Here is a 27,364-nt window from a genome sequence, read left to right as displayed (position 1 = left end):
TCGGGTCCCGGGCCTACCCCTGCACCAGTCACGCAGAATGCAAGTGACCAGTTCACCAGCGCCTGAGTCCCACGGTCCATCCTGGCTCTGGGGTGCACTCAGCACCCCCAAACCACAGGGCCAAGAAGGGGGGAGGTGGGTCCTCACAGGGCACCCGGAGGCTGTTGTGAACATTCAGGACAGGGACGCTCGTGGGCATGATAGCTGAGATGAGACCTTCCAGAATGGGGCGGGGGTGGGGGGAGGTATGTGGGATGTGGGAAGCCCAGCCTGCAGCTGAGGGACGGGAATGCACAGGGGACCTTTGCCCAGGAGCTGGGTGCGGGCAGAGAAGGGGCCTGAGTTGTGAGGACAGACTGGGGCACTGGGGGCACTGGTCCCACTGGGCTGAGATTTGGTCATGGATGGTCATTTCCATGTTACAGAATTTAAAATATTTAAAACGCTAGCAACTTTTCAATTTCCCAAGCCCTAACATAATTAAAGTTACTTTAGTCACACTGTGTCTCTTCTGATCTGAGAGCAAAAGCAGTAAATATGCCACCAGCATATCGATAAGACAATTATTCTGTAATCCATTCCAAACACCGTGAACTGATCTGACAAGTGGCTATGGCCCTCTTAGGCTTTCTTGGCCTCCGGACACCTTCGAGGGCAGCCCATGGGGGCAGAAGGGCCTTCCGGGTCAGGGAGCGCATCCGTTCTTCTTCCCTGGTGTGAGGAGGCAGCACGGCCCTGTGAGCTGGCCTCCCCCCACCCGAGGTGGCCTGGCCAAGGAGGACCCTGTCCCTCCCTCACCACAGCCTAGCTCAGGGCCACCCAGTGTCCCCAGCCCCCGCCCCCAGCAGGAGGCCTGGCTCCCCTGTCTGAGCCCCCGCCCCTCACCCCCACAGCCGGATCTCACTGCCCAGAGCAGCCGTGAGCTCATCCCATACCCTGTGCCCGTCAGCTCCCATCACGGCCCCCGGGAAGCAGCCTCCCTCCCTCCACTGCTGCACCTCTGCTCCCCGCGAGGCTGGCACAGGGTCAGGGTCTCTCTCCGTGGTGGATGAGGTGCTTGCCCTTTGACTTGGAAACTTCAACATGGACTCTCCATGAGGAATTGACCGTTCGAATGCAGAAATAAACATTATTCTCTACGGAGGCCAGTAAAGCTCTTGCTTGTGGGACGTGGGCTCCACTGTTGGACATGGCTCTGCCCTCTGCGTGCATCCGGAGCAGTTTATTTTTTCGTGGTGGGGGTGGTCACCGCCTTTGAAACTGGTGGTTGAGGAGATGTATCCCCCACCTCCCAGCACCAACAGCCTGCACACAGGTGGACTCCTGCCGGCCGAGGGAGGGGCCGTGTCTGGATGTGCAGCCTGACAGTCGGCTTGGTCTGCCAAGCTCTACACTCTGGTTACTTCTTAGCTACAGGAGATGCTCCAGCAAAACTGATGTAGCCCGGTGGCACCTGCTTTATCTCAGCCATCTGCCAGGTAAGAGGGACGTGATTTACTGCCAAGATGCTCCATATTTGTCTTTGTGGCAGTCACCTCTAGAGCATGCATGACGCATTTCACCCCCGATACCTGTTTGCCGTGTGCGCAACTCTCGTGTGCCTTGGTGTTGGCGTTGATCATCTACAACCATTGATGCATGGCCCCGCAACCACATTCTTCGTGGGATTTGTTTAAGGTATTTGAATCCCAAGGAGGGCCTTTGGAGAGGATTACCCGGCTGTCTCTTGTGAGAGAAAAGTACTCAGTGGCTGGAGACAGCTCTGCTTCTCAGCCAGTTGAGACTCAAGCAACATAGTTCTAGCTCTCCTGGTGCCACCAAATGTGGTCAGTGCCACCTATTCTGTTGATCCTTGGTTCGACCCAAGAGACTCCTGCACTTTGGTCTTCGATTGGATGTGGGTCCCACGGCCGATTTCAAGGATCAAAGAAGATCCCGAGATTTGGGACCTGGGTTCTGGGAGGATGGGGCTGCCTAGAATAAGATGGCAGGAGCTGGTACTGGGTGGTCAGATGACTGGCTGTGGCCTGAGCCTATCAGGGATGTCACATGGCAACTTCAGTGTAGATGGCGTTCTGGAGAAATTGGGGCTGGAGGACCAGAGATGGGAGTTATTCACACGATACTTGAACCATGGGGTTAAGTGGGATCCCACGGGAGAACTGACAAAGAAAAGGTGGCAAGTAATTGACTCTTGGGGGAACATCTGCATTGACGGGTCCCGAGGAGAGAGACAACGATGGGGGCTGTAAGGAATCAGAGAGGCAGGAAAAAAATTGAGAACTTAGTGCCAGAGAAAACCATCCATGATGCATCGACAGGAACTGGCCAGTCATCAAAAACGTTTCAGGGAGAATGAAGAGAAAACCAAAGATGAGCCCCCAGTCACAGACCACTCCTTGCTGAGAGCAGAGTGAAGCAGCCTCATGGCCTTGGGGCTGGGGGTGGAGGGGCTGTGAGGGCCAGTCCCGGCGGGCCGCCACCTGCTGCCTTCCTGTCTCCCCGGCTCATGGGGGACTACCCCTCCCCACCGGCATCCTTTCAGGACAGTTAATCAAGAAGATTAACGGGCCTAATGGAGTCTGTCCCGATAAATGAGAGAGCGGCCTGACCCTGCATGCTGCGTGGCCTGCTCTCATAATTGGATATTCTGCAGCCTCCTCTGCCTCTATTAGGTTAACAAGCCGTGTTTGTCACATTGCAAACGGCTCTGTCCCTCTGTTCTCCTGGTGTTACGGATCTCCCGGGTTTTGGGAGACTGCGCCTCAGTGGCCCACCTGTCTTCTCTCCCTGGTGAGTCCTCTCCATGGACCCTGGGTGGCCTCTCCGCCTGCGGGGGCGGGGCGCACGGGGCCCCCAGAAGGTCCCTGCCTGGCCCTGCCGGGAGGATGACCAAGCCCTCCCAGCGCTCCTCCCAGGATGCAGGCCGGGCTGCCGGGGCTTCGCGTGAGGCTGCTCCCCAAGCTGGGGGAGGGGGGGTGCTGCAGAATGTCGGGGGCGGGGGGGGGGGCACACAGGACGGCGACCTGCCTGTCCCGGGCAGCTGGAATGTAGATGTGGGCACTGGAGCTCACGCAGCCCCTGAACGCCAGGAGGAATCCGATATTGAGACATTCCTAGAGGCGGGATAGAGCAGCGTCCTCCCCTTACGCCCCTGAACTGAAGAGCCAGCCTGGACTACACTTCTCCCGCTCGGCTTGCGTGAGAGACAAGTCGCTTGCATCCTGTCTAAGCTCCCCTGCGTGGACTGTGGGGCCCGAGGCTCTCAGCCAACTGTGTCCCTGGTCCCTGCAGCCGGGCCGCGCGGGCGCATCCCGCCCCTCCGGGCGCGCCACTGCAGAAGGCGGCTGCCCTGCGCTGTGGCTCAGAGGGCAGCGGGCCGGGGCTGGCGCCACGGCGGAAGCCGACTCCTCGGCCTGGGCTGGGGCCGGGGATCCTGCATCCCAACAGGCTCCGGGCCCGTCGGGCTGCAGGTCCCCGACCACACCGGGGGCAGCAGGGGTCCCGGCCGGGCCTCCAGAAGAGTAAGGATCGATGGGTGCTGAGCCCTCCCGCCCCAGGGGCCGGGCTCCACATTCAGCCTGCCTGCTGGCTGCTGGGCTCCAGGGGCTGCTCCTGCGGGCAGCACGTGGACAGGAGGTGAGAAGGCCCACCTGCCCCCAGGTGAGCTGGCCGCGGCGCTTGCACGATTTCCTGATCCACGGCCCGCCCATGACGCTGCGCCTGCGCAGTGTCCGCGGCCCCGGCGCTCCCGCCGCGTGGACCTCACGTCTGCTGCGGACACGCTCGGCCCCGTGCGGTCGTCGCGTCCGGGATTCCCGGGGCCGCAGGAAGGCCGCGGAGGCCGGGGAGCCCGGGGAGGGTGGACGCCACGGAGGCACTGGCCAGCACTGGCCAGCACAGGCCAGGGAGCCTAGACGGGCCGGGGGCTGCGGAGGGCAGGGCGGTCACAGAGGCCGGGAGACTGGAGGCTGCGGGGGCGGCGCCCGCGGGATCCGGGAGCCCCTAGAGGCAGCAGAGGCCGAGGCGGCCGCAGAGGGCGGGAGGTCGCGGGCGGCGCCCCTCGGTCCCCACGGACCAGAACGCTGAGGCCCCGCAGGGGGAGCTCTGGCCCCGGCTGGAAGGAGCACGACCCCGACTGTCCCACCCACGGTGCGGCGGGTCCTCGGGCTCCAAGGGACAGGCCCCACCACGAGGCGCTCCTGCCCGGCGCACTCAGGCGCGGCTGGATCCAGGGCCCAGCGATGGCCTCAGGACGTCCCTCTCCAGTCTCTGACCTCGCGGGCGCGGCTCCCCAAACAGCCGCCGCCGGTGTCTGTCGCCTCACCCCTGCGCGGCGACGAGACAGCAGCTGCGCGTCCTCCCGTCCCCTGACCTGACCGCGGCTCCTCGCAGGCCCCGGAGCGCGACGCCCCCTCGTCAGACCGGGCCGGCCCCGCGCCCCGCGCCCCGCGCCCCGCGGCAGGGCCTGAGCCAATCACGGCCTCCGGGGGGAAGGGCACACCGGACCGTCCCTCTGATTGGGTGGGACGGCGCCACGTGACCCCGCCTGGCCCAATCGCGGCAGGCCACGGGGCTTCCGGGCTCGCAGGTCGGCCTCGCGCTCCTGTCCTGACGAGCCCTGGGGAGACCCCGGGAGAGCGCTGGGTGCCCGCGGCCTCCGGGGCGTCCTCCGCAGAATCCGGGTGCGCGCCCCAGACACCCCGCCCAGGCCCGGGCCCGGCGCGATGCGGAGGAGGACACACAGCCTGCGGCCTTTGCTCCCAACCCCCGGCCGCGCCTCGGCCTTCCTGCCCTGCTTTCCTGGGCGCAGCCTGGACGGCAGCTCAGGCTCCGGCACCGACCTGGCCGAGACCGGGCGCCCCCTGCGCCTGACCTGGTCCCGCAGATTCCCGCGGGGCTCCCCAGCCCGGCTCCGCCGACGCCTCGGGCCCCCTCTAGCTGCAGCCTCAGGGATGCCCTGCCTAGTGCATCTCTCTCCGGTTTAAACAGAAGTGACGTTGGAGCCGTAGAGCCAGGGAAGTCTGACCTTTGCTCCAGGAAGGTGAGATGATACCGGAGAAGCGGCAGCGGCAGGTGAGTCCTGCATTAACTCTGCGGAGCACTCAGTGATCCCCAGGGAACACGGAGCCCATAGCTGTTGGGGCCCGGGATGGAGGCACCTCCCAGGCCAGGTGAGTCACCCGGGGGGCTGACCTCCAGGGAGGATCTCAGGGACCACTCATGGGGCAGATCCGCTCCAGTGGTGGTTCCTCCATCTGTCTGCGGTAAGGAGAGCATGAGAAGGCTCTAAGCAGGCATCTCTCCGAGGCTCTGTAGCCCACGGGCGCGTTCTGCGTCAGCTGCTGCCGGCACAGACATGCCAGCTCCAAGAGCGAGTCACACGGTGACCCGGTGGTTCCGCAGCCATTCCTGACAGAGAGCACAGAGGCTCTGGCTGAGCGGACGTAGGGGCACATTGCCTCTGGCCGGGTGGTACGTCATCGAGTTACCATAGAACGCACTTGCTCCGGAGCGTCCTCGCACAGCACATACTTTCCCACCAGACTCCCCTTCAGACCGAGGGTTCCCGGGCACCGAGCCAGTGTTGGACAGGAATGGTGTGATGAGAGAGCTCTTTGTCTCTGCACAAGGAGTGCTGGGGCTTGCCGTACCATCTCTGTGAGGAGGCGCACAGACCTGGACCTGGGCCGGGAATGCAGGTGCTCCCAGGAGCATATTCAGGAAGGGTCACACCCTTGCTATTGGCCGCGCGAACAGCCTTCTCTCCTGGGTCGGCTTCCCTCCTGCTTCCTGTGGCCACTACTCCCGCCCAGCATGGCACAGCTGCCATGTGTCCAGTTGAAGGAGCTTCAGGGCTCTGTATGGCCTGCGGGTCACTCCCTGACCCTTGTCCAGGCCAGACCCTCAGGGACCTTGCATTGAGGCATCCGAGTCTCATGGAAGGAAGCTCCCCTTCCCAGGGAGAGGCTCCAGCGTGGCTGGGGGACCTGGGGAAGCAGAACTACCTGACCTCAAAGCCCCATCTGTGGAATCCGTTGATGCTGGAGTGGGGCACACTCAGCCTCATGGCATCCCGTGGCCACTGTCTGCTTCTCTGTGCCCCAAGGACCACCCCAAGGCCTCACTCCTATAATAAGTGTCAGAGCCTGGACTGATGCCCAGGTAGGCAAGGTCTGGAGTTCCAGCTTTTAACCTCAGCACCCTGGAGGTGCTGCCCTGACCTGGTCCCATTTATCTTCCCCTTGGAAATGAGGCCAGAGCCCCACTGCCCCTCTGGGATCCATTACCCAGACATTGGCCTTGACAGAGGGCATGGTGATCCTTCCATTTCTCCCTTTTTTCTCTTCAAAGGAGAAAGTTCTTGCTCTCCGGTGCATTTTACATGCAGCTTCTACGTCCTTGTGATCTTTTTTTTTTTTTTTTCTCTTTGCCACAAAATCCGTCCGTTCTGCAGCAAAACAAAACTACCTCCATTTTCCTCTGGGTTCACACTTCTGTTCCTTTTCTCAGGATTCTGTTCCATCTCCTTTTCTCACTCCACTATTCTGCACAGATAACCACTACTCATCTGTAAGATCCCGTCCAGGCATCACCCCATCAGGGGAGCCTCTGCCCAGCTGGGTGAGCAGCCTGCTCTCGGCAGTAGGTGCTTCTCCCCGTCACTCACGGACTCGTGCAATCAAGCAGTAAGCATTTGATGGGCGCTCACTGTGCCAGGCACTGAGGATACAAACGTGACTGTATCCTAGTCGTGCCCCTGCCACATCCTATGAACATCTCACCGTGGACACATGAGCCAACCTTCATGGCCACCATTCGTTTATCCATAATGGGCACCGGACAGAAGCCAAGCCAATCAGAGTCCTTCCCTGAGATTTTCCAGGTGGAACAGACACAGTCTACGTTTCTCCAGTGGTCACGGCTCCATGACATGAGGCTTAGGGTCCGTAGACTCCCATGTTTCCTGCCTCCTGGAGATGCTGGTCCACCATGGGAGGGAATAAAGTTAGAGCAGGGAGTGAAGGGGACACAGTGGTGTTCAGTTGTCTGGTGTCTGCTGCTCCAGAAGCTCACGCCTGTCTGCTTCCTGCAGCGTGCTGGCTCACCTGACTCAGGTAGGCTCCAGGTGGGACCAGATGACACACCCTACCTGGAGGACTGAAGAGTCTAAATGATCCTCAGAGGTGCAGGCAAGTGAAGGGAACCCACAGGAAGAGCATCTCTGGGCCTTGCAAGAACGGGGAGTCTTTGCCCTGGGCTTGTCTGAATAACAAGGGAGGAAGCAAGTTTTCTCGGAGCCAGGGAGAGCTGTAGCCTGGGGGAGTGGCCTGTGGGCAGGAGAACTGCGGCCTCTGCCAGAGCCACAGGCCAGGGGGACGGAAGCAGAAATGCCCCAACCCCCCTCTCCTCCTGCCCTCCAGTCTCCTGCCAACTCCCCCAACTGGCTGAAGCCCACCAGGAGCTGACAGACTGCTTTCAGGCATGGTGGGGACCGGCCTCCCTGGGCACACCAGGGTGGGGAAGAACGAAGAGCAGCAGAGGAGGGGCACACACAGAACAACCAGCTCAGAAGCCTTCTTGATCCTTGACCAACACCCACCCCTTGACCTCTGGCATTTGGAATTGTGTTTCTGTGGCCAAAAACTGGGAGTTCTGACTGTTCAGTCTATTTCCATGACACTCTCCTGGACCACACAGTCTGATCAAGGACTGTACCTAACGGGATCCCTGGGTGGCTCAGCGTTTTAGCGCCTGCCTTTGGCCCAGGACATGATCCTGGAGTCCTGGGATCGAGTCCCACATCGGGCTCCCTGCATGGGGCCTGCTTCTCCTTCTGCCTGTGTCTCTGCCTCTCTCTCTTTCTCTCTCTGTCTCTGTCTCTCTCACACACACATGAATGAATGAAGAAAATCTTAAAAAAAAAAAAAAAAAAAAAAAAAAGACTGTACCTAGCCCAGAGCCTGGTATACAGTAAGTGCTCAAGAACATGTATGGAATGACTGGTGGGTGGATAATAAAATCTAATGCAGATGCCACAGGGGAAGACTACTCTGATGGATAATGCCTGCCTGGGTTTATCACCTTCTACCGAGTACTTAGGTGAGAAAAGCATCTTTTCCTTTTTCTGCAGTCGCAGACCTAGGAGAAGGTTGGGTGAGCATCATAGAGCCTCTCTTTCCAGCAGGGCGCTGAGCTCTTTGTGGTTATTCAGTTACTATTTTACAAAAGAGAAGAAAGGGGCATAAGTGTCATGGGCTTCCATGTCAATTGGAAACCACAAGCGCCTCCTACAGAATTGTCATCCACGCTAGGACCTCAGAAGGACAGCTTCTTGGGAGTGTCGTGACACTGGCACCTCATTCCGTGATCCCACTCATCGCTAACCAGTCTAGATATGTAGACGTGAGACGGTCTCAGGCGTGGGCACCAGTCCCCTCTTAGCACAGCGGATAAACCCACCCCTTTGAACACAGGCTCAGCCTGGCTCTGCTCCTGCTAAAGCTGCAGTACTGGGTCCCTGTGTCCTGCTGGAGAAGCACTATGGGGAGCTGGAAAGCGAGAGGCAGATCAATTGGGTTTCGGGGTGAAAGCTGAACAGGTGGCCCTGATTCTTGGGGAAAGTGTACACCTCTGTCCTGAAGGGAATATTGGTTCCTCTGATGGAGTCTGGAGTCTGGAGTGTGTGTCAGCTAGGCTTGAAGAGCCTAGGCCAATCTTCCGGGCAGTTCCTCTGGCAGAGTGAGTGAGTTTGCTGTGGAAAATTCTCCACCGCTGGTCAGCCTGTGACCCAGTCTCCCACCACACCCCCACCTCTGTGCAGGGGCAGCAGTGTTGTCGGCTCCATTCCCTCTGGCCTGAGCTCCTTGCATAGGTAGGATGCTTCTGCTGCAGAGGAAGAAACATGATTTATTCCCAGCCCGTTTCAGTGGGAACCCGCCCGGCCTGCCTCTCTACCTTTTGTGCATGAAGAAAGATGGTTTGAGGTCCTCACAGATCCCAAGCTGAGCTCAGCTCAGGCTGCCGAGTGCTGGGCAGCTCCCTGTGAGGACACGGGGTCAACCCGGCAGTGCTGCTGAAGTCGCAGATCCTAGGACTGCTCGCCCCACCCTGCTCTCCTCTGGACTGGGAGCTGGCCCAGGCAGGGTGCTGTGGGGAAAACACAGGGCGACATGGATGTAGCGCCTGGATAACTTTGGAATAAATCCTTCTAGGCTCCTCCAAGTGCAAGAGACAGAAAACCCAATGCAAACTGGCCTACAAAGGAGACTTCCTGACTCCTCTAACTGAGCAGAATGAACAAAATCAGGAGAAGGTGGATCCAGGACTTAGAAAGCCTGTCAAGATCCAGTTTTCTCCATCCATGTTCAGGCTTTGCCTTCTGTGTATTGGTTAATATAACGCGAGCTCCTCCCTGAGGGTGGCTGCTGTACTAGTTTATACAAAGATACAGTCCTGGTATCAGCTTATGTAATGACAGCCCTATATGAAGGCAGCCCCTGTATTAATTTATATAATGAGAGCTCCTTTATTAGTTTATATAATGACAATCCCTGTATTATTTTATATAATGACAGTTTTTGCATTGGTTTATATATGGCAGACCCTGTATTACTTTATATATGGCAGTCTCTATACTAGTTTATATAATGACAATTTATGTATTAGTTTATACAATGACAGTCCTTCCATTAATTTATATAACGACAGTCCCTTTAGTAGTTTATGTAACGACAGTCCCTGTACTAGTTTATATAACGACAGTCCCTTTACTAGTTTACATTGAACGACTGCCCCTGTACTAGTTTATGTAACGACAGTCCCTGTACTCGTTTATATACCGACAGTCCCTTTAGTAGTTTATGTAACGACAGCCCCTGTACTAGCTTATAGGACAGTCCTGGTACTAGTTTATATAAGGACAGCCCCTGCATTAATTTACATAACAAGGCACCCCCTCCTTGGCCGCCCCATCTCCAGGCCTGGTACTCTGGTTCAGACCCACAGAGAAGGGGCTCCTTCTGGGGCCTCCCACACAGCTCCCAGGACTGTGCACCCTCTCGGCCAATCATGTGAGTTCCGGCCCTCAGAGCTCTGATTGGCCAGGCCAGGCAGCAGGTGGGAGTTGGTTCCCATCAGGGACTGTTCCCTGAGAGGGCCGGACACCTGGCACTGGCTCTTCCCACCTGTTCTCTCGGCTGTCTGAGCTCCTGTCCTGGGAAAGCAGGAGCTCTCGGAGAAGCTGAGACCCCAACCCCATATCGTCACAAGGACACAGTGTAGTTACTTGTTTCGCAGGCTGCCTGGAGCCCCTGCGCTGACTCTGGGACCCTGAGGCCCCTGGACCCCGGCTGAGACCCCACCTGGGGAGAAGCCTGTACAGAGGGACAGAGTGGGGATCAGGGCTCAGCCCCAGGGGGAACAGGGGTCTGTGACACCCCGGTTGCCGGCTCACGAGGATTCCTTGGGAGGGAGGCCATCAGGCTGCACTCCCCCGTGCACGGGGCGTGAGCCACGCGGAGCCCACTCTCTGCTGGTGGTGTTCCGCGGTGTGCACTGTCCTGGCCCACCCCGCCAGCTCAGGGAGCCGCGAGTGCAGGGCCTCGGGGGTGCCAGGCGGCAGCGGCCCAAGGCCAGGGCCCCAGAGTGATGTCCCGCAAGCCTGGGGGCCCTGCAGCGCATCCCGGGAGGGCCTCCGCGGTACTGCGCAGCACCGCTTTGAGCTGAGGGTTCACAGGGAGAAGGCTGTGCTGGCGAACGGGGGCCGGTCCGCTGCCGGGACTCCCCGGAGGCCCGGAGCCCTGCGTCTGTGGGCACTGGTCCGGCCAGGGTGAGCTTGCGACCTGCCAGTGGTGCCTGCGCTCAGATGGACGCCCAAGAATCAGGAGGACGAAGGTCTCAGGACCAGGGCCGGGCTGCCCCAGGACCTACCTGCGCGGTGAGGGTCCCGACAGGACATGCGAGGATGAGCAGAGCTGGGACAGGACTCGCTCAGAGTTGCACAGCTGGAGCCCACCGCCTGGCCCCACCTGGAACAAGGGGAGAAGGTGTCTGCAGGAGCTCTGAGAAATGTGCTGCAGGGCACAGGATGGGGCGGTAGATGGAAACACCAGCTCCTGTGACTGTGGCTCAGAAGAGGGACCATATCAGGTATTGAGAGCTGAGGAGGCTTGAGTGGGATCCTCACCTTTGGAGGAGGACAGAAGGCAGAGGAAAAGTGCGCAGCAGAATCGTGTACTGTGGAACCAGAGGAAAGTCCTGCCCTGCCCTTGGCAGGAAGTCACAGGTCGAGTGACACTCACAGCCTCTGTGGGTCAGGGACTCAGGCACACGGGCTGAAGGAGGGAGTAAGAGGACGACAACGATGACCGAGGTCGAGTTAGTGTTGCTCAAGAAAGAGGAGGAAGAAAAAAGTAAAGCCTTCCATAAGACGAGCTCATATTAACACAGGAAGGAGAAGGGATACAGGAAAACAGAGCAGCCATGGGGATAGATCTTTAAAAAACAAACTGAACGAAAATACCCTTAGGAAGAGCAAAAGAGAAACGCACTGATATGGGAACAAAAGGAGTTGCACGGCATCCTAGTTTATGCTCCTCAAGAAGAGAACAAAGAAAAAGAGAAGTAAAATCCTCAAACATATAGTTTTAGGGAGCTTTTCTTCAGAAGAGACTGAATCCATAGCCTGAAAGGATATAGTGCATTGCAGATAAAATCCACATGAGCTTACTAGCCCCAGGATATGTCCCAGTTTTCCCAGACTTCACAGAGTAAGAAACGCTCCCCCAAGTTTCAGGCAGCAGTAACAGCAGCAGACATCAAGGCACTTTTAGGGCAAAATCCAGAGTTGCTCAGACTTTCTTGAGCAAAATGAAACATTTAAAATACAGAGACAGAGCATAGGATGAACTCATGGCGGGCCCCAGGTCACGTTGAGATTTTGCGTTGCATTAAGGGATTTAGATTTTAATGTTCAGCACAGTGAGAAGGATTCAGGAGAGGCTATTGTGGTGGTCCAGGCACAATGTGGTAGTGATGGGGACTAGGGTGACAGCAAGGGAGACCAGGAGAGATGGATGAATTCAGTGCGTATTTTGGAAGTAGTTTCTTTATTATTTTTTAAAGATTTTATTTATTTATTCATGAGACAGAGAGAGAGAGAGAGAGAGAGAGGCAGAGACACAGGCAGAGGGAGAAGCAGGCTCTGTGCAGGGAGCCGGATGTGGGACTCAATCCCGGGACTCCAGGATCATGCCCTGAGCCAAAGGCAGGCGCTTAACTGCTGAGCCACCCAGGTGTCCTGGAATTAGTTTCAACTGGACTTGGTGACATGCTGTGTGGAGATTGGCAGTAGGGGCAACAGGGTAGGAGAGAGCATGGGAGTGAGCAGGATTTTGAATTGAGAAGTTTGGTTGTGGTGGCACCATTTTGCTGAGATACAAGCTGAAAGAGAAACTGTCTTGAGGGCAAAGAGTTTGGTTTTGGGCATATTAAATTTGAGATGTCAGGAGTGATAGTAAAATAATTAACAGGTAATACTGTCATAGGAACCTGCTAATAAGAAGGGGGCACTTTTCTGATCAGGACACATGTGATTCAGTATATACACCAGTGCTGGAGCATCCAACTGGAAATCGTGGTGTGATGCTGAGTAGATGCTATGTCATGATGTGGAAACTCAAGGCAGAGATCAGGACTGAGACAAATGTAAGGGTCATTGGGTGATATTCACTGCCTGAAACTGGATATTTCTGGGCTTATAGAAAGGAGGGTAAAGAGATCCTAGGACCAAGCCCTTGGGGCACATTGACACTGAGAAATCAAGAAAGGATGAGGAGCAGCAAAGAGTGAGCCAGAGGGGTAAAAAGAGAACTAGTTGTCAGTTAATATGGAAGTCAGGCAAAGGACATGCTCAGGGCAAGGTGGTCAGCTGAGCTGGGCTCTGTTCAGAGCAGTAGGATGGAGACAGTAGGAAACTGTTGGTTTGGCAATATGAGGTCCCAGGTGGCTTTGACAAGAGTAGTTTCAGTAGGACTGGGAATTAAGCACTTGGCTGAAGAGGGGCATGTTTGTCCACTGGTAGGACAAGTTCAGAGTGGAGGGAGAAGCTGATGCTCGTGCAGTAGAAGCAAGGGTTAGCAGACAAGGGCTCTTGAGAAGGCAGGAGGAGGTGAGATCCAGGGCATAAGTAAGGGTTGGATGCCACAAGGGGCAGGGACACATCAGACATTGTGCAAAAGAGAGAAGGTGGAAGGCATGGGTGCACAGGAGAGTAAACTGAAGGTTTGGTGGTGAGAAGCTGGGGCAACTACTGTTTAATGGTTTCTTTTTTTAAGATTTTATTTATTTATTCATGAGAGACACAGAGAGAGAGGCAGAGACACAGGCAAAGGGAGAAGCAGGCTCCATGCAGGGAGCCTGATGTGGGACTCAATCCCAGGACTCCAGGATCATGCCCTGAGCCGAAGGCTGATGCTCAACCGCTAAGCCACCCAGATGTCCCTGTTTAATAGTTTCAGTTTTCTCCATAAAGTCTGAGGACAGGTATCAGCTGAGACTGAAAAAGAGAAGACATGTGAGAAGCTTGAGGACCGAAGGGAAAGTGAAAACATGGTTTTTGAGAATGGAAATGAACTTTGTCAGAGAAAAGCAGTGGTGCAATGTGAGATCCAAAGACTTAAACTGACAATGAGACCAGTCAGCACTGAGATCAGTCAGCACCTGCTTTGGGGCAGGTGCAGGTTAGGTGGGAGCTGGGTTTAAGTTGAGTTCTGTCTTGCCCATGAGTGAAGTAGAGGGAGAGGGGCAGAGGAGCTAATGGTGTCTGGTGAGTGCTGAATCCAAGGGGCGCCAGGCAGTGAGGGCACTGGGAGATGTGAGGACGGTAGACCGGGTGTTCTCACCGGGATGGAGGGCACTACATCCTGTGGAGTGAATGGTCAGAGGGGGAGCCATTGCAGATGAGACGTCAGGAGTGGGAATGGGGGTGGGGGGTGGAGAGGTCATTCAAGATGACAAGGTTCACAAGTGGGGTGAAGGTCATGGGGTGGGGCAGATGTCAAGGACCGAAGACCAACAAATGGAAAGGACCATTTGCTTGTCACTTGTACTGTGTTTAAAAACAAGTGACATGCATGTACGTGCTAAATGTCGGGATAGTGGTTACCTGGGGAAGAGGTGACTGTGCGGGTGCAGGCAGAGGCCTGGGGGTGCCGCTGTGGTTCTGTGTCTCCATCTAGCGCTGCTTGCCCATTTGTTCACTTCATGAAAATTCCTCAAGCTGTTAATTTCTGATGGGTACACTTTCCTATTTGTTATAATTCAATACAGAATGAAAAACATAAACAACAGAAAGTAAAGGAATACCGAGACAGGTGTTTATAGGTTATGGTGCACATTATTACAGCAGTTCCTTTCCCCCTTTAGCTCTGTATTTGAGTTCTCTCTACACACACCTGCACACAGGTGCATACCTTTGGACCTTCTGAATTTTTTCTGAATACTTGTTTCATTTCTTACAATTAAGTCTTTAATCATTTTTTCATTAGTAGCACCAACGGGATTACTTTTTTTATAAATTTATTTTTTATTGGTGTTCAATTTGCCAACATATAGAATAACACCCAGTGCTCATCCCCCTCAGTGCCCGTCACCCAGTCACCCCCAACCCCCGCCCACCTCCCTTTCTACCACCTCTACTTCATTTCCCAGAGTTAGGAGTCTCTCATGTTCTATCTCAACAGGGGATTACATTTAAAACAGAATTATTTTTTAGCATCCCCAAATGCAATGGACTCTAATTGTTCTGTTATGCAGGGTTTATTTAATAAGTCAATCTGTAACCCAGTCAAGTCAAGTGGCGTGTCCAGCCAGGCACACGGGTTTAGAGTCATTTCCTTTCAGTCCTCTCTGTGTGACTGTCATTAAATATAAAACCTCACTTGGAGACAATGTCAACTTGGACCAGGTGGGGTCCTTTTGGCCTGGCAAGTGTTCCTCCTTTTATCCTTGTCCAGATGGGCCCAGAGTGGGGCTCCCGCTCTTCCAGTGATATCCGAGTTCAGGGCAGACAACAGGCCCCTTTGTGTGTCTCCGCAGTCCTGAGCTTCCGGCTGGAAGGGCTGTCAGTGGGCTTGCTCCGTGCCCAGCCCCATGGGCACCAATGCCAGCAGGCGGCTCTGCTGATTTACAGAAAACATCACCCCTCTTCATTGCCGTGGCGGAAGATGGTCTGACAGCCCTCCCTGTTCTTTTTTTTTTTTTAATTTTTAATTTATTTATGATAGTCACAGAGAGAGAGAGAGAGAGAGAGAGAGAGAGGCAGAGACATAGGCAGAGGGAGAAGCAGGCTCCATGCAGGGAGCCCGACGTGGGACTCGATCCCGGGTCTCCAGGATCGCGCCCTGGGCCAAAGGCAGGCGCCAAACCGCTGCGCCACCCAGGGATCCCAGCCCGCCCTGTTCTGAGCCACAGCTGAGCTCGCTTTTCTGGAACCTGCAGTCCCCGGAAGCTCGGTAACCTCCACTTCCCCTGAGAGCTGGAGGTGGTCTCTGCTCCCCAACAATGTGTCTGAGATGCAGAATCCCACCCAAATGTACGAGAATATGATTACCTTCCACTCCCTCTAACTGGATTGTGCTGGGCTCTAAAAGCTCCATTTCCTCTCTTAATTTCATCATCATTATTTCTACCTTTATCAGTTTCCTCCAAGGTAACCCAATCACTTGGGATTAAAACAGTCATTTGGAAGATTTCCAATCCGGATGAAGGTTTACATTCAAGTTCAAACTCCAGATCAAGCTTTTCTATCTCAGGGCTGTTCTCCCCTCTGCTTCTCTTGGATGTAAAAGTGGCGGGGGAGCTTGGGGTGTGGGGATGGGAAACTGGGGCTGCCAGATAGACTCCCACTTGCATTTGAATGCCAGGCAATTTATTTTTATTATAAGCATCCTCAAAATTTCACAGAACATTCTTATACTAAGAAATACATACATGATTTGCCTAAAATGCAAAGTTAACTGCACATCCTCTATTTGCAAAATCGGGCCACGCCACCTCTCCCTGACTTCTCCCCCACCTCGCTAACATTCCTCCTGTATGGTCCAGCTATGCAGGGCCATGTCAGCCAGCCCCTTTGAGCTTGGACCTCAAAGCCAGGATGGTCCGAGTCAGCATCCTCCCCCAACGCAGTGAGTCTGCGCTGCCGACCTGGTGGGACAGAGGAACAGTCGGGGGAGGCAGTGAGCAGCGGAGATGGGTCACTATGTCAGGATGTTGCTGGGCACCTCTGTGATGGCGTCTGCCTCCCCTGGGCCCGTGTCCCTTGAACTCAGCAATTTGTTTGGCTCTTTCTGCATGTCTGGGTGGCGGCTGTGAGGTTAGGGCACCTCTCCCAGGAGCTACAGGGCAGACAGGTCCCTCATGTTGACATCCCTGCATCAAGATAGGTCTTTGGGAAGACCACACATACCCACTGCCCTTTGGGTTTCTCAGGACCCCGGCAGAGAGGTCCTCTGAGCCCGTGAGGCGTGTGGGGTGTGGGGAACAAGGTGTGGAACCAAGTGATCCATGAAGAGCTGCAACAAGGCAAGACATGGGGCGTTGGGTGGAGAGATGTCACCACCAGGGCAGCCCAAGTCAGGTCCCCAAGGCGTGGCCAGAGGTCAAACCTGGCCTATTTCTCCTGACTGAGGCCAAAGCTCTGCCCCAAATGCTCCCTGACGCCATTTTACTCAAAGCTGCCACCTCTGAGGTGGATTCCAACAGTCAACGTTGGAACTCCAAAGCTGGGGATGTTCACTGGGGAGGTTGCTGAGTGGAGGTGAGTGGGGCTGAAGGAGGTGAGCTGGGTCACACAGCTGCTTTCTTTGCTCTCCGTGGGACCAAGTGTGCAGCACTGGCTTGTCCGGCCTAAGGGACTCCAGCAGATGTTTACATGCCCACGTGCCCAGCAACATCGTTCACAGTAGCTAAAAATGAGAGCAACCCCAGTGTGCCCCGATGGATGATGAATGTGGTCCATTCATTCAGTGGAACGCTATTCCGCCATACGACGGAGGGACATTCTGGCACCTGCTCAACCAGTCACAAATATGCAACAACTAGGACTCCCCTGTGTGAGGTACTTGAGCAGTTAAACACAGAGTGGGTGGTGGGTGCTGGGGCGGGGGTGGCAGTGTTCAAAGGGCATGGAGTTCCAGTCTGGCAGGATGAGAGTCCTGGTGGGGACTGTCGCACGCCAGTGTGAATACACTTAGTACCACTGGACTGGATGCTTGAGAACAGATGAGGAGGGACATTTTATGTTATTCGTACTTTACCACAATTCAAAATAATTTCAAAAAGAATCCAAAAAGTTAGTATTATTATAGATGTCTGGTGGTATCACCTTGTCCTACATACATACGTGCAGGGCTTTTGATTTTATTTCTTCTCCACTTCCACCCATTTCCCAAACATCCTACAATGAAGCACCATAATAAGGAGATAAAATGTAGGCAATGTTGTGTGAGGTCACATGGGAACGTTCTCCGTGCCTTTGTTTCAAAGGCTGTATCACATGCCTGTGAGAGCTGCCAGGGTGGCCTGGGCCACAGCCCAAAGTCTCTTCCTAGACAAAGTGGTTGGGGAGAAAAGCCAAGTGAGTGTGAAGATCCCACGGGAGCTCCACGTGCCACAGCTGGGGCATTGCCTGACTTACGCTAGCAGCCAGCAGGGACAGAGGGCGGTGAACCCCAGTGCTACCCAGCCCTGGCACACCCCATCTGCTGCAGGTACATCCTCTCTTGTCCTTTGAAGCAGTGTTGAGCTGTGCTGTCGCTTCCATTCCCTTTGAGACCACCGCGGGGACCCTGTCCCCTCCCATTCCAGTGAAAGGTCCCAGCTCCACCCTACTGACCAGGATGGCACTGCCAGAGAGGGTGGTGTGGCTTGGCTGGTGCGGTCCTCATGCACACAGGGCCTCACCTGGTCCAGGCCTAGGCGGCCCAGACCACCACCCACAGGAGTGTCCCACCACTGCCTCAGGCTGCCCAAGACGTGGACACAGCAATTCTCTGTTACAAGATTCATGGGTCATTGCGGCACCGGTGGGAGCAGCCTGACCCACGAAGCCTCTGGAAATGCAATTCTCAAAGCTGATCACACGCTTAAGCCTCACCTAAATTAAATGAATTATTTAAAACCTTGTCCTTGAGCTACTCTCCATCAACTGAGGAGTGGGGTGGGGGAATCTTCTTAAGGGATCCCAGGCTATAGCATCCCTTCCCACTCCACAACCCAGACACCTTCCTGCACGGCATTTTGAAAATGCACACCTGGTCACACACCCTACACACATGCACACATGTGCACACACAACACACAATTCTCTGCCATATGATTAGTATCCAAACTGTGACAATTCCAATGCCAAAAGGGGCTACTCTTTCTATTTATGCCATGTCCACAGATGGCCACCAGGATTGTTCTGGGAGAGTGTCCTTCCACCAAGAGGGCCCTTCATACTCCAGCTCCTGCCTTCTCAAGACATCTTTTCACCTCCCCTCCCTCTTGAATTCCAGCCGTGCTGGCCTCCTTCTGCTGCCTCCAGGCCTTTGCACGTGCTCTTCCTGTGACCTTCCACCATCTCCTGTCCTGGCTCATTTCTACTCATCGATTAGGTCTCAGCTGAAACGTCACAGCCTGAGAAGTGCATTCACTGCCCCCTTCCATGTCCACCCTTCATTTTCTGCTACCTTGACAGGCTGATCTTTTTTCCTTTCTGGCACATATCACAGTTTGCAATGACACACTTATTTAATGTGATTATTTGCTCAGTGTAGAACTCCCGTGGACTGTGAGCTCTGTGGGAGCTTCTTACCTGGTGTCCAGAAGAACGCTGCCCCTGGATATTTATTGAATGTTTGAATGAGTTGATTACTTTATTTTAATGGGGGCAGAAGCCAAGGTCTAGATGGAAGAGATCAAGCTTCTCCAATCTCATCAGGTCACACATCCTAAGGATCAACAAGTCTCTCTCTTTTGACTCAAAGATCCTCATGGGTCTTTCCCCCTAAGCTCTCATGGACTGAGCAATAATATAGGCTCCTTCCCTGGAGAGCAGTGAATCCACATTGGCTTGGACAGAGGAGCCCCATGCATGGCCCTCTTCCCTCTATCTGGTGTGTGTCTGTAGGATGCAGGTAGGAAACGTGATCCCCACATGCACAGAACAGGCTAGGTGACAGCAGACCCTCATGATGGCCAGTTCTGGTGATGGGACCTGGGGCTCAGGCCCAGCCCCACATTCTGGGTGCTGGTGAGAAGCATTCCCAAATCCCTGGAGGGCTGGCTATAGTGATGGCATGGGCCTAATTCAGCATCCACAATCCCCGATGGCTCTAAAACCACAGGATAGCCCATCCAATAAACTCAGAATAGCAGGGGGCTAATGAACCTGTGAATGAGAGTTTATCTTGGCCGTGTTGAGAAAGACCATTAGTGGGAACACGGAGAGTGGAAAACCAGTGTCGCCTGCCCTGCTAGATTCCCTGGAGCCCACCTGGTCTCCAGTCTCTCAGGAGGCCCCAGGTGGCCCCAAGGGACCAGCCAGATTCTCGGTTGGCTGCAGCAGCAATGACCCACTTTGGACAAGAAGCAATTTCTCTTTCCATCAACCACATGGAAACTGTCAGTTTGAAAGAGTGAGCGTTCCCTCCTGCCATTTGCTGTGTTTTAGCTAATTCTTTCTTTTTTTTTTTTTTTTGGCAACTGTACTAGTTCAGGCCCATTTCATCAGCAAGTGACAGAATTCCAACTCAAACTGGCTGAAGTGAAAACTAAAGCCTGTGAATGTGAGAGGAGTTTATTGTAGACCTCGGGAGTGTGTGGGCTTTCTATTCTCTCTCTCATCTCTGCTCTCCTCCTCTGAGTGGGGATTTCCTTGCAGGAGTGAGGGAAGGAGATGTTCACTTGCAGCCTTGCCCATGATAATAAAGCCCACCCAGCCTCTGCCAGCTGGTGCTGCCTGCAGAGGTGTGGACTGACGCAGGCTCCCAGGAGCCTGGGACAATTCCTTGCAGGCAAAGCTCCCTCTTTATAAATTCTGCACAAAGTCTCCTGCTGGCCTGGGAGGGGAACACCATGGCTTTTCTGGTGCCATTGAGACCTGCATGGAGAGAATTATGTAAAAGCATGAATTGGACCTAATTTCCCAGCTCCAGGCTTTTGGGAACCTACTCAAATGAACATTTTCCTTGAATTGCAAAATAGTGTGCTAGGATGGGTCAGGGAGCTAGCTACTGGGAATGGGTTGTTAAAAGTGATCTTTCAAGACATGATAATGTCAGACAAGGATCTTGCTCACTGAAAAAAGTTTGTTTATAAACTTATAAACAATATCCATCCCCCAGAACACCCTAAATACTCCCTACTTCCCTCCATGGTCCAGACTTGGCATCCTAGATGGCTTAATATGGAATGAGTGACGTATGTCCCTGCAATGGCTCCAGTGTTTCTCTCTTTTTTAAAAAAAAAGATTTTATTTACTTATTCATGAGAGACACAGAGAGACGCAGAGACATAGACAGAAGGAGAAGCAGGCTCCCTGTGGAGGAAGGGAGGGCTGATGCAAGACTTGATCCCAGGACCCCAGAATCATGACCTGAGCTAAAGGCAGATGCTCAACCACTGAGCCAACTAGGCATCTTGCTCCAGCAGTTTCTCATCCACTTAGGAAAGCACCATGCTGGGGCAGCCTGGGTGACTCAGTGGTTTAGCGCCACCTTCAGCCCAGGGCGTGATCCTGGAGACCCGAGATCGAGTCCCATGTCAGGCTCCCTGCATGGAGCCTGCTTCTCCCTCTGCCTGTGTATGCGTGTGTGTCTCTCTCTCGTTGTGTGTCTCTCATGAATGAAAAAATAAAATATTTTTTAAAAAAGAAAGCACCATGCTGTGTCCCACAACCTGGATGGCGTAGCCCCTGCCTGCCTCTTTAATTCAGTGTCCATCATCCCCTTGTTTATTCTGCTGCAGCCCCTCTGACTTTCTTGCTGTTCCTTGAACATGGCATGTTTACTTCTACCTTAGGGCCTTTGTACCTGCTTTTCTGCTTTCCTGAACACTGTTCCCACAAACCCTGTCCTTCCAGTCTCAACTCATGTGACCTCCTCAGAGATGCCTTCCCTGACCTCTTGTCTAATGCAATCTCCCCACACCAAGTCACATTCACATTACCCTATTTCATTTGTTTCACATATTTGTCACTTAGATTACTTGCCTGTTTGTTTAGAGTGTAGCTTCTAAGTCCATTGATTCCAGAACCAGATGCCTTCTCTGAGTGTCAGCATCACCACTTCCTGTGTGACCTTGGGAAAGTGACTTGGCCTCACTGTGTCTTGTTTTCAGTTATCAGTTGAGGTAATGGAGCACCTGCCTCAGGTGCTATGGCATCACTTGGGTGATTTAATGCATGTGAGGTGTTTAGTACAGTGTCTGGTGCATATAAGTGATATGTAGGTATTTGTTTGTATGGCTGCTCCTCTGTTGCTTCTGCTGCTGCTGTTCCTATGACCACCATCACCATCACCATCATCACAATCACCATCATCACCACCATTATCACCATCACCATCATCATCATCATCATCATCATCACTATCATCATCACCATCACCATCATAATCACTATAATCATCACCGCCATCATTATTTCATCACAAGAATATAAACCCAGGGAGAGCACTCTTGCCAGCATCTAGGATGTGCCTGGTGTGTGATAGGCATGGAAATATTTATGGAATGAATGTGGAGTTATTGAATGAATACATGTGCAAATACTCCAGTTGCAGTGGGATTCTGCTGCAATGCTGACATAAATGGAATAAACTAATTGCTGGAGTCTGAATGTTTTAGGATTAAAAATAAAAACTACCCTTCTGCCCACTCTGGATGCTCTTCCAGCCTTTCCTGCACTCCTGGCACCTCTGAATCACATGGAGCTCCATGTTGCCTCATTGATTAAGTGTCTAGGCCCATTAAATGATGGATTTTACATCAATACCATCCTGCCCTGGGAACAGGCCTGGGCAGGAGAACTCTCTAAATAAAGACATCTGATGATGGGTGTGTGACCCTGGGCAAAGGGAAGCGAGGGAGGGAGCTTCCTTTCATTAGCTGAGGCCAGGAGAGGCCCCATGGGAGGTGTGGGTTTGGAGCCTGCACTACACTCTGAGCAAAGAAGCCTGTCTCACAGAACTGCCCGCAGCCTCTGCCAGGAAGCAGGTTTTTGAGTGGATTTGGGGTGAGTAGTCCCAGGCCACTCATCAGAGCTACAAAGGAGGATGAGGCTAAGGCCCTGACTTTCAGCATCTGCCTCGAGGCTCTTTTGGGGATGCCCTCCCACTCTGCCCAACAAAGGGAGGAAATCAGATGATTTGCTTATCTTGGTTCTGTAACATTAGTGATAGTCCACTAATCTAGAAAAAAGAAAATAAGAGAAATATATCTCATGTTGCGATCAAAATCCATCATTTATGAAATGCTCCTTTTTACCCATACTTACTTATGAAGTTGCTAATACTCTTGCACATCTTATGTACCGAAAATCAAAGTGGATCTTTCCTTGGGTGGACCTTCTGTATACTGGAAATCAAACGTGCACTCAAGAATCTCCTATGTCCCCAGGGAGATGGTCTCCTCTGGCACAAACTCCCCTTCACTATGCACACATCTTCAACCCATATGTCCTGTTTCTATTTGCCCATAAAATTCCAGAGTCGGGACTCAGTCTTAGCCCCATTTTCCATGAAAGAAAGGAGGGGAGGATGGAAGAGGTGCTTGCCCAAGATCCCCCGTGATCTCCCTGCAGCAATGGGACTCCCTCTCCTATGTGCTGCTGGTCGACCTTGCTAATCATCAGAAATGACCCCACTTACGCTCTAATGAATTAACCCCATATGATACTTCTTTCTCCACCCCACCAACTTTGACTTTATGACTTTTCAGGGAAGAGTTGGCACTGTGGAATAGTTGAGTCACACACGAACGGGGCTGTGCAATGAAGACGCTGCAAGGAATTCCTCACATTCTCTGAGTGTGTGGCACTCACATTTGCTGAGTGTCAGCAACCCCAAAGAGTCAACGTGGTGAGTCTGAAACTGTTACCTGCATGGACCAGTGGTCAAGGTAAACACAGAGCAGTGGGGCCTCAATGATCACGAGTACATGGACCTAGCATCAGGCTCCATGCCCTGCACCTACCTTCACATGTTTGCTCTGCACAAGCCCCCAGCTTGAGGATAAAGCTTCGGAGGGAGACCACCTGACCAAGTGAGCTGGTCATTCTGCACATGCTGGCAACACAGACTCACTGCTCTGGTAATCTGACCCCAGGGCTCTGCATCCATAACTGCCATTGATGGCTACCTCCACTGGGTTCAGCTGATAGGCAGTGTTGCATCCCTCTAGGACCACTGTCCTCCCTGGGCTCCCCCTCTCCTCCCTGGACCCTGGGCTTCCTGCCCTTACTCAGTCCCTGTGTCCGCATTCCTGACAGGTTCCCTGTACCCTGCCAGAGCCCTGAAAACAACGTCTTTATTAAACGGTGCATGTGAAGCACTGTGCTTATTCTTTGCCCTCAGATCCCAACCAGAGCCCCAAAGAAAGTGTGAACCATCAGAGATGAGGCCCCTCACCCTGGAGGAGCCAGGGCTCAAAGTGGGGCTCACAGCCTCTGAATATGAGGCCTTGGCTCACACCAGCCCCATTTCCCATTCCCAAGGTCTCCTCTCTCTCCCCCACCTGTCCCCTCCTCCTGTTAGAAGTGGACTCGGGGTGTCTGAACCTGTAAGCGGACTTCCAGAGGTCAGCACTTGCAATAAAATACAGCACAACTCCTGAAGGGATGAGCCAACATGAAGAAGCATCTGCGGAGACAGAACATACTCTACTCCTGCAGTCCCAAAGCTTAGAGCATGTAACTCCCAGGGACAGTGGAAAGTATTAACCTGGAGGGCTCCCACGGCCTTTCTTACAGAGCATTCAGAGCAAAGATTCAGGGAACAGAGATCTGCAGTTAGAGCTCCCGCTGCTCTGACAAGCTACTTCTGATGCAGGTGGTCTGCAAACCACAGGAGGGGAAACAGGTCCCTGGTTCATGCCCGAACGCCAGCCTGCTCTACCCCACCTCGGGCAGGGCAGGGGTCTTCAGGGCCATTAGGGCAGAGCCTTCCATCACCCCGCAGTGGTAGGAGAGTGGCGTCCTTGGGTAATAGTCATATATAATGGTAACATCCTGCCGAATTTATAAGTGCAAGGACAGCTATCATCACAGGAACTGTCCTCACGCTGTCATATTAGCTCGGAGCGTTAAACAGCCTTGTAAAAGTCATAGCTATTTTTAGGAAGGACGGCGTCCTTGCACAGAGGCAAGGATGCTTCAGTGTCAAAGCAAAACATAATCTACTGGTGAAAGCAGCCTGTGCCTCCCCTCTGTCACTAAATTACGTACTGGGGCCCGACAGCATGGCTGAGCTTTGAATTATTAAATACAAGAATGTTGGCCCCATTTAAGTGCAGTTTCCTGTAAGCTCAGTATTGGAAAGAAAGGTCACAGAGGAAACTCTCGGTAGAAAGATGAAAGGAAAACGTAGATAGAGACCCAAATGTCGCTGGCACTGCCGGAGGAGGAGGCGGAGGAGAAGGGACACAATGGTCCCCTCGTGCCCTCGAAGGACAAGTCAGAGTGGAGCAGATACTCTCAGCCCCGGGACATGGGGGTGGAGCTTCTCCCAGGTACAACCTAGGTTCTCACAAGGAGATTTGCAGATGAGGGGCAGCAAGTGAATACAGACATCTCTGTGCACCAGCCACAGAGCCTGGGAGACACATGCTCAACATCACTATCTACGCTGACCAGGGGTATCTCCTTCATGTTTAAATGTGTCTACACTAACCTGGTGGTCTCCCCCACCTCCCTCCCTGTGTCCTACACTAATCTGATGGTCTCTGCCTTCTCCTCGCTGTGTCTACACTGACTCAGTGGTCTCCCCCCTATCCCCTACTCTGTCTACACTGATCTGCTCTGTCTACACTCACTCGGTAGTCTCCCATCTCCCCAGCTGTGTCTATACTGACCTGGTGGTCCCCAGCCCCCCACTGTGCTGCACTGGTCTCCCAAGCACCTTGGGCCTGCACTGGCCCAACTCCATCAGGGATTGCTATGAACACCACCTGGAGCAGGTGCTCTGGGCCCCTCCCTGCCCACAGGCCCGTGGTTCTCAGCCAGGAGGCACCGGCTCCAGTCTAGAGACTCAGTTCAGGACTCCTTCCCCGCCTGTGAATCCGTTTGCAGACAAACTGTCCTTCGTCAGCAGGTGGATGAACTCCACCTTAGCCCTGGGCCGGTGCCAACCCTCCCACCCTCAGCTGCACTGTCCGCATGAGTGTTCTTGAGCTTTCCTGGTTGCTCTCTGCTTTCAATCTGCCTTTCAGGAGGGCCTCAGCCAGGACTCAGACGGGGAGTGGGGAGTATTCCTGCCCCACATGAGCCCTGGCCAGGTGCCGGCCCCCCCACCCTCAGCTGCGCTGTCTGCTGTCCACTATCCTTTGAGCACAAGGCCGCCTGGGCCCGAGACACTGAGCCCAGGCAGCAAGGCCTGAAGGGAGGGAGCACTCCTCCCAGGCCTGAGGATGGGTCATTCGGCCCCACCGGTAACTGCGGTGCCCAGGCCCCTGAACCCCAACACCAAGTGAAACAGATGGGGAGTGAGTTGCGGTCAGTGGTCACTGTGAGAGGCCTGCAGAGTCCCAGATGCTCTTACCTGCACCTCAGGAGCAGCCAGGAGGGTTCAGGCCCCTTCCCACAATCCAGGCCTCTGAGAACCCCCGGATGAGTTTCCCCCAGGTGAGATCCCCCAGGGGAGGCTCTCAGAAGCAGAGGCTCCCCCCATACCCCGAGTCCCCAGGTGAGGCCCCAGGAGAGCTGCCCTCGGGGGTCTGAGCCCACAGACTTGATGGGGAGCAGGCCTGGGGCCCGAGGTCTCCTGGGAGGGAGGATGATGTGTCCCCTGCTGTCACACTCAGACTATGTCTCTGCCTGCAGGAACGGGGCTGAGTGGGACGGCAGAGACTGGGGTTTGTACCAGCCGTGGCTCAACACCCAGAGGACACCTGGTCCCCAAGCCCCTGCCCTCTGCTCCTGGGGCACTCAGGGCTGGCCAAGGGGCAGGAAGTGTGTCCCTGGGCTTCATGCACAACTGCCTGAGACCCCAGGTGACTGGCTTGGCAATAACTGCCCCCGAGTGTGAGTCGGGGCCACGTGACACCCACGGCTCAGCCCGAGGACGCACGGCAGGTGTGTGTGCTCTGCTCTGTGACCTGAACTGCAGGTGTGAGCAGCAGACGGAGGAGGGTGAACGTCAGGAGGGCTCATCGAGCTCCTTGGTAGGGAGGGGCTCCGAGGTTTCAGGAGGGTAGAGCAGGTCTCCTTTCTCAGGGCCCAGCCTGAGATTGGAGTCACAGGGTGACCTGCTCCCTAGACCCACCCCGGGGGCTGCACGTCGGGGGCAGCAGAGCGCAGACCCCAGGCTGAGGGTCAGTCCTTCCCTTGCGTCATGAACCACCAGGGAGGTGGCGGCAGGTTAGAGCTCAGGAGCAGGCAGAGAGCCAGCCTGGCACCTGGCGGGATCCCTCTCAGCCCCACCCCTCCCTCTGATCTGTCCTCTGGAGCCCTGCCTGGGGCCTGGGGTGGGCAGTTTGCTCTGCCCTGAGGCTGCAGGGGCGAGGGGAGGGGCTCTGTGGGGACAGGTAGAGGGGAGCAGGAGTCCTGGGGCACCTGCCTGCTCAAGGCTGGGGGTCTCTGGGAGCAGGGGGGCGGTGGGGGGGGCTCAGCTGGAGATACCAGACTCAGGAAAGCAGGCAGAGGGGGTGCAGAGGGAGCAGTGCTCTCTGCAGAGTTGGGCCAGCAGGGAGGTGTTTCCCACAGTCCCGTGGGAGGCTACCCCAGGGGTGGTGAGCTCCCCGTCACCAGGAGGATCCGAGCAGACATGGCTGATTGACCTGCAGACAGAGGCCTGGTCCTCGGGGAGAGGCTGGCCCCGACCAGGTCCCCATGAGGCTTCCCTGATGAGAAATGTGTGCAGTGGCACCTGGAAAGCTTTGGGCCCTCCCTGCCAAGGTGGCCTCGGGGTCTGGGATGGGGATGGAGGACCCCCTGCCTCTGCAGCTGCTCTGGGGTCTGAGAGCCCCAGGCCTAGGCCCCTGCTCCATGCAGGCAGGGCTCTGGGAGGGCAGGGGTCTCTGTCTCTGTCCTGGATCCTGCACCCCACCCCTGGGCAGGGACGGCATCCAGCTGGTTTCTGATTCCAGAGCTCAGGTCAACCGG

At 54.6% G+C, this 27,364-nt stretch overlaps 2 long non-coding RNA genes across 2 annotated transcripts; both read right to left on the bottom strand.

Annotated features, from left to right (window-relative positions):
- Positions 1–549: 549 nt before the first annotated feature.
- LOC119878680 lies at positions 550–2,926 on the bottom strand. The gene is made up of 2 exons (XR_005387071.1): positions 999–2,926; positions 550–711 (listed from the first exon to the last, which is right to left on the bottom strand). It is a non-coding gene; the product is annotated as an uncharacterized LOC119878680 (long non-coding RNA).
- Positions 2,927–7,913: 4,987 nt separating this feature from the next.
- On the bottom strand, positions 7,914–14,308 carry LOC119878681. Its single transcript, XR_005387072.1, has 4 exons — positions 14,168–14,308; positions 10,933–11,030; positions 8,959–9,150; positions 7,914–8,889 (listed from the first exon to the last, which is right to left on the bottom strand). It is a non-coding gene; the product is annotated as an uncharacterized LOC119878681 (long non-coding RNA).
- Positions 14,309–27,364: the final 13,056 nt, after the last annotated feature.

This window comes from Canis lupus, unplaced genomic scaffold (assembly GCF_011100685.1).
Source record: "Canis lupus familiaris isolate Mischka breed German Shepherd unplaced genomic scaffold, alternate assembly UU_Cfam_GSD_1.0 chrUn_S1817H2014, whole genome shotgun sequence".
Classification (NCBI taxonomy): Eukaryota; Metazoa; Chordata; class Mammalia; order Carnivora; family Canidae; genus Canis; species Canis lupus.
This window is presented reverse-complemented; position numbering and strand designations above follow the sequence as displayed.